The sequence below is a fragment of the Melanaphis sacchari genome, unplaced genomic scaffold (assembly GCF_002803265.2).
Source record: "Melanaphis sacchari strain LSU unplaced genomic scaffold, SCAv2.0 Contig51_pilon_pilon, whole genome shotgun sequence".
Lineage (NCBI taxonomy): Eukaryota > Metazoa > Arthropoda > Insecta > Hemiptera > Aphididae > Melanaphis > Melanaphis sacchari.
The window spans coordinates 208,390-215,257 of record NW_020271353.1 but is presented as its reverse complement, the minus strand read 5'-3'; positions in this window follow the sequence as shown (position 1 = coordinate 215,257).

The following is a 6,868-nucleotide window of genomic DNA, read 5'->3' as shown; positions in this document are numbered from 1 at the left end:
GGTGTTTCCTAACGAGGGCTCTCTCGCTATCCGCCGACCGTCACGTGCGCGCGACCGAACAACCGACAACCGTTTTTTATTGCAACATTATTATTATTAATAATATAATATTATTAAGCTGATCCTCGTGCGACATGCAATGCTCGTCTAACGAATGACATATACACACATATTTACACTTGCAGGCCCGCCCCCGTGATCGTCATAATACTATAAGTTGCTTGTATAATATGATATACAGTTAAAAGAATATAAGACGTATCTTTGTGAAGTTGGATTGCTACAATAGTTTATTATAAGAGCGCTTTTTAGCAACACACACGAATTATAATTTATGATAGTAGGTACACCATCCATAAGCTGAATAGTTGTAGGTACCAATGATTTAAATTATGGATGTCAATAATTTGTAATACCCATTACAGTTCCAATGAATCAAAATCATTTTATTTATTCATTCGCGGCGATGACAAATGATAACGATTTTATGAAATAATTGCGGGATCGATGGCGATCGGAATGTCCTTAAATATTTATAAACAATTTGTGCTTTTGTCTTAAGGATGTTGTAGACACTCGTATAGATTATAGAACTGTATAGACCTCCATGTAAATAGGTTATTTATTTTGTTTTCTTTGAGTGGCTAAAACCGTATTGACCGGACAGACCAAATCAGTCGATAAAAATTCGAAGATTTCTCGTCGCTACAAAGCATAAAACGTATGTGTACTATGACATTTAAAAATCTCAAAAACGATTAATATGTAAAATATTATTTACAGAGTAATGTTGGTGACTAACGACTAGTGATCGCCAGATGTCCAAAATATTGACTTAACTGTTATGCAAACGAAAAAATGATTTTATGCACAACATACAATTATAATGTTGCGTAACCTGTTACCTTACGCACTTAAGTCAAACCCGTATCAAACTGATTACTACGACGAGTATGACGTATCTGCAGTAATTAATTTTTTATTAAATCATCTGTTGTTTATAAAGAATTATTATCAATAATATTATACTATTATCACATTAATATGGTCGATGTTGGCGTATTGGTTATAAATGTTAACATCCGGCATCCGGAATACAAGGACAACTCGGGGATATTAATTAATATAATAAATGCAATTCAGAATGTGTAATTTTGTTACATTAAAATTAAAAAGTATACATTGAACAATTTTGGCACAAGAAAATGGTGTAAAGCCTTAAGCCTAAAACATATTAGTGTATTATTATAATTTTTTTTCAAAAATGAATCATGACAGTTAAATATTATATTATACGCGTTATTTTCAGAATAATTGCGTACAATAAATATAATAATATGTATCATAAAATCATAAATCCCAATTTGAAACGTATCCACACAAACTCACATATAAGTACCACTATGTAATTTAGTTTAACAAAATACTTATTATAATATATATATATATATATATATTGAGTATAAATATAATATTTATATTTTATAATTTATAAACAATGATAAATTAATTATTAAATGCTTATTAAGGTCTACTGATTGTTATTATTGTAAAATATATTTTTTATAACTTTTTATTAAAATTAATAACAAATAAATATTTTGTGCTAGAAATTAAATTTATATAATTTTACAAATTTATCATCAAATGATAATAATATAAATGTTAAGTATTAACGCACAGCGCAGCGTTTGTTAATTAGTCGTCATCCACTTAGCGCCTTCCCGGTTTTAATGATATTACGTTATAACAATATACAATGTATGAAAAGTATAACTAATTGAAGATAATTTTTTTCAACTGAATTTAGAAATAATATAATTGTTCAATGACCATTTTAAGGCATGTATACTATATCACATAATTATAATTTAATTGATGTATTTTTCAAAATGTACTCAATCAATTAGCAAAATATACTAATTTTTGTACACATATTTAAATATATTTTATTTTATTAATCGAAAATATATTATGCAGAATGTACAATTGAATTGACACTCTTAATAATTTCATACACTACACACAATTCCAATGGTTTACTAGATCAAAATCGAAATATTAATGATACTTTATATAGGTACTTTTTTTATCATTTATAAATGGATTACGATAACTGAGTGTCTATACAGTTTAGTGATCGGGAAGTAGTGTACTACTTTATTTGTAGCAACTAGCAATGAATATTTATAGTGTCGTTACAGTACAACACACAATGTAGCGAAATACTTTAGTGCGTTTGAAATTTATGATTATTGTGATGAGAAAATTTTCATTTGTCACTACTTACAACCTACTTAATGAAAATGATTAAAATGTTTAAAATAATATGTTTCATGATTATAATGGAATTATACATTGAAATAAATTATTTAAAATTATGTAACTTGTTTGCGCGATTTAACTTAATACAACACAAGATAACTATGTTAAACTATTGTATCATAATAATGATTAGTGTATTTTTGAATTTGTCCTAGTATAAGCAATTAATATTTAACTAACTCAGTTTCATAATAATAATTATATAAGTATAGTTTATATATGAGAACAGTGACCTATTATGGTTTACAAGGTTTGTGGCAAAAAATACCAGAATTATAGTTTTTAAATATCATACATTATATGATAATAAAGTGTTATTACATATAATATATAAACAATTAAATTTAAATTATATTATAAAATATTTTTTAAATTGGTTCTTTGTAGTTTATGTTTCCATATATACGTCAACAATTTCCACAAAACTCACTTTCGAAGCGGTTTCTAGTTCAAATTAAAATAATACTAAGCCGCTAAACCACTTACACTCGTTAATTTCAACCTTTTATTTATATTCACTATTATGAAATAACTAGAATAGTGAAAAATAAAAATTTGTATATACTTCCCATGACTTTTTATACACTGTGCTACATTCTACATTATTGTTATGACACTGGATAAAAGTATAAATAAATATAATATTTTATTAACACAATTTTAATTTTTCAAGTATTTTGAATTTTGATTTTTAAAATAATTTATGTAATATTTTGTTATTTTAATCAAAAAATGTCAGAATTTGAAGGGATTGAACCAACAAAAAAAATTTTTTTTAAATAATATATGCAAAGAAATGAGATGCTATATTAAAAATAAAAAGTAGCAATTGCGAGCTATACTTTTTGGGAGGAAGTATAGTAACAGTGTTAGTGTACTACCTACTAAAAATAGTAGTGTCCCGAACACTAATACAGTCTATATGTTTACAGTTTAAATCATAAATAACAGTTAAATTTTGCAAGTTTTTATAAGGTTCATGTAGCTACGTGGGTATTTGGGTAATCACTTATAACTCCAACTCAGTTTAACATTTTTCATAATAGTTCACATCTTGTTAAAAATAATTATTTTTATATTATGAATGACAACATCATCAAACAATCTTATTAATATTAACGTGACAAATAGCTGTGAAGGCTATATAGATAAATATAATGTCGGGATTTATTATTATATATATAAAATTCAGTAACTATATTATAATATAAAAGAACTAAAGAATAAAAAGCAATTGTTGTTTTTATAATAATAATTAATTAATTAATATAGTTTACAGTTTATTATATCTTTGTTGACAGGAGATAATACCTATTATTCTATTCATTTTCATCTTCATTACTAATTAATAATATATTGATCTGTGTTTCAGTGTATAATCACGAATTTAAAATATTAAATAAATACTAAGGATATATTATAATAAGCAACGAGTATTACATAATTAATAAACTTTTTGGTAATCAAAAATCCAATAAATATCATATTTTCATTTTACGATAGCTAGTATTAAGTAAAAAAATAATAAAATAAATTATTAGGTAGGTATTTAAATTGTTTTTCATATTATTAGACACATAAAAAAAATTAAGCTGTTTCATAATATGTTGTAAGTGAAATATTAATTTCAAACCTAATAAATTTATCTTATTTTATTTTTATTATTAAGTAAAAAATATGTAGAATAATTTACTAATTATGCTTATCCTCATTTTGTCTTTTAATAATAAATTAATTTAAATTTTAATATTTTGAATTTATAAGTAAGCTCAATTTTATACAATCATATTTCTAAATGCTTCTTAGCATTTTTTCACCATTTAGAAAACATCCGGTAACTTTTTTTTTAAAATAAAAATCGTCATTTTTTCTATAAATTATTAATTTATTATAGAAGTCTTTTTTAAAAATATTGATGTATCTATATCATATTTAGAACAAATGGTTTTGATTCAATAATTTGTATACTATATATATATTGGTAATAAATAATATGTTAAAACTTTGAAAGTTATGATTTGAACATTTTAGTAATTATTATTAATCTATCAATCTTTTATAATTGCTAAAAACTGTTTGAGTTTAAAAATTAGGTACATAATTAAATATTAAAAAATATATATGTTATATGTTTGTTAAACCATTTTTAAGTTTCTGCTGTTAATATCGACGTACCGATACATTTTAAAAACACAATATCTACTTTTTGGAATTTTGGTTAAAAAATTGATCTCATTTGTCAAATATTATCTTAGAAATAACTTAAATTGAAAATTTGGTTCTCATTTGAAAAATAATAAGTTGCATAACTAAAAGATATTTCTTAAATGGTATAGAAATAAATAATTGAAAATATAGTAATATATATATAGTGTATACTTAAAAATTCTAAAAATCAATGTTTGAGTAAATTCATCATCATTATTTAGTAATTTAATCTCTAATTAATTATAGGAAAATAAAAATCACGATTTTTTGCTCAAAATACATTTTGCATTAAATCTCTCTCCACGTTTTTTTTTTTGTTAGTAAGGAAAATATTTTCTACGGCACACGTTAGAATTCAATTTTTTGTTATACTCGATAATTCTTTAATTAATTGTATTACATTTATACTTTTATTATAGAGTTTAGAAATAAAATGTTAAAAATCGAAACATAATGCACCATGTAAGGTTAGATCTAACCTAAATTAGATGTTTTCCTCTTCAAAAAAAATAAAAAAAAAAATTAAAAAAAAAATAGAATTCGCACAAGCATCTTACTAAATTATTTAAAAATTTAAGATAAGTATATAGTTGATTTATATTTGACAATATTTTGTCAACTTCATTGACTTATCAAAACATTTCATTTATTTATTTATTTATTGAAATATTAAACGGAATTGGACCCAATTACATGAATTAATTATTATTATTATACATAGGATTCGAAAAGATTTTTAACAATAAAAATAATTAGTTTATAAAACAGAAACAAAATACAATTATATATTGTAAATATATCAATATAAAAGTTTAATTATACTAGCGGAAACATGATTTTTAAATGCGTAAAATGAAATGGAATAAACCGGATCAACATTATAATTATTTACATTTTCATGATTCTTAAAAGTGGTATGTTTGAAGCATAATTAGTTGTTTGAGATTTTAAATAAAAAATATTAGTTGGTCAAGTGTTAGCTAAGGAAACTTTGAAATATGGACGAGTTAAAAAGTGAGAACAGTGAATGAAGTCTTAAAATGGGTATACTCGTATTGATAATTATTATATTATCGGTGATTGGTGGAACACTTACAGTATAATACATTCAAGACATGTTTTTCAAGCAAAAATTTTAAATCCTACTATAGTTAATCAATAATCTATTTATAGCAAATAAAAAAGATAGCTTGTAGAATATAGAGATCATTAAAATATGTCAGTTACGCAATAATCATTATAATATCACCTTGGCGCATAGCCATGTACCTAGTATTGTATAATTGTTTTGATATTTAAAATAATAAAAATAATTCATTACTTTAGGGAAATGACTCTGTGTACAACTCGGGGTCTTATAATTTTTTTATGAAAAGCTTTTTAAATGAATATAAAAAAGAAATTTGGATAGAATACAATATAATATAGAAACCGCAGATGTTAGATTAAACTTGTATCGTTTTACTCAACTCGCTGTAGTCTAGAAATTTATTGACAGATATGAGATAGTTGACTTACTATACATTTAAAGTAAGCTTTAGAAAAATGATTTTTAGTTAAAATTTCCTTGATGTTTCATTAAAAATTCCTGATGGTTATTTAGAAAAACTTAAGAAAATATCAAAAACTTCCTATCTGGGTAAGACGGATAGGATTTTTATCTACAGATATGCTACTCAAAGTTTTGATGTACTCTTGTTCGTAAAAAAAATTCTTTAGAAAAATATGATTCATTTTCATATTAAGACAAATACATTTATTGTTTCACTCAGATTTCAGAATTTAAAATAAATATATGATTTTTACGACATTTTCAAAAATTAATACTATCCAAAAGTTAATCTTTGAAATAAAATTGAAAAATAATTTTAAAATAAAAAAATATATTATAATATATATTATGATATACAGGTATATATAATACATTATATATTAAAATCTATAAAAAAATATAAATTAAATTAAAAATACCAAAATACCACAAGGAAAAAACTAAATTTTTTATTTAGTTTGTATAAATTGAAATAAAAAAAAATGTTGATACAATTCAAAATTTTAATTCATACATTTATATTTAAAAAAAGAAATTTCAAGCATTTCAATCTAAAGAAATTTAAACGGATTCATATTGGATTCAAATGATTTAATAAATCATGTTTGTAAATTTGAACGAATTCAACTCGAACATAAATTTAGTGATTTAAATTTATATTGCAAACTGGAAGTGCATAAATGTATAGTTAGTATTAAACAATGATTTATAATATGTATATATATATATATCCGTATTGTGTAATAATAAATTGAAACAATGCGATAGATCATTAAAAATTAA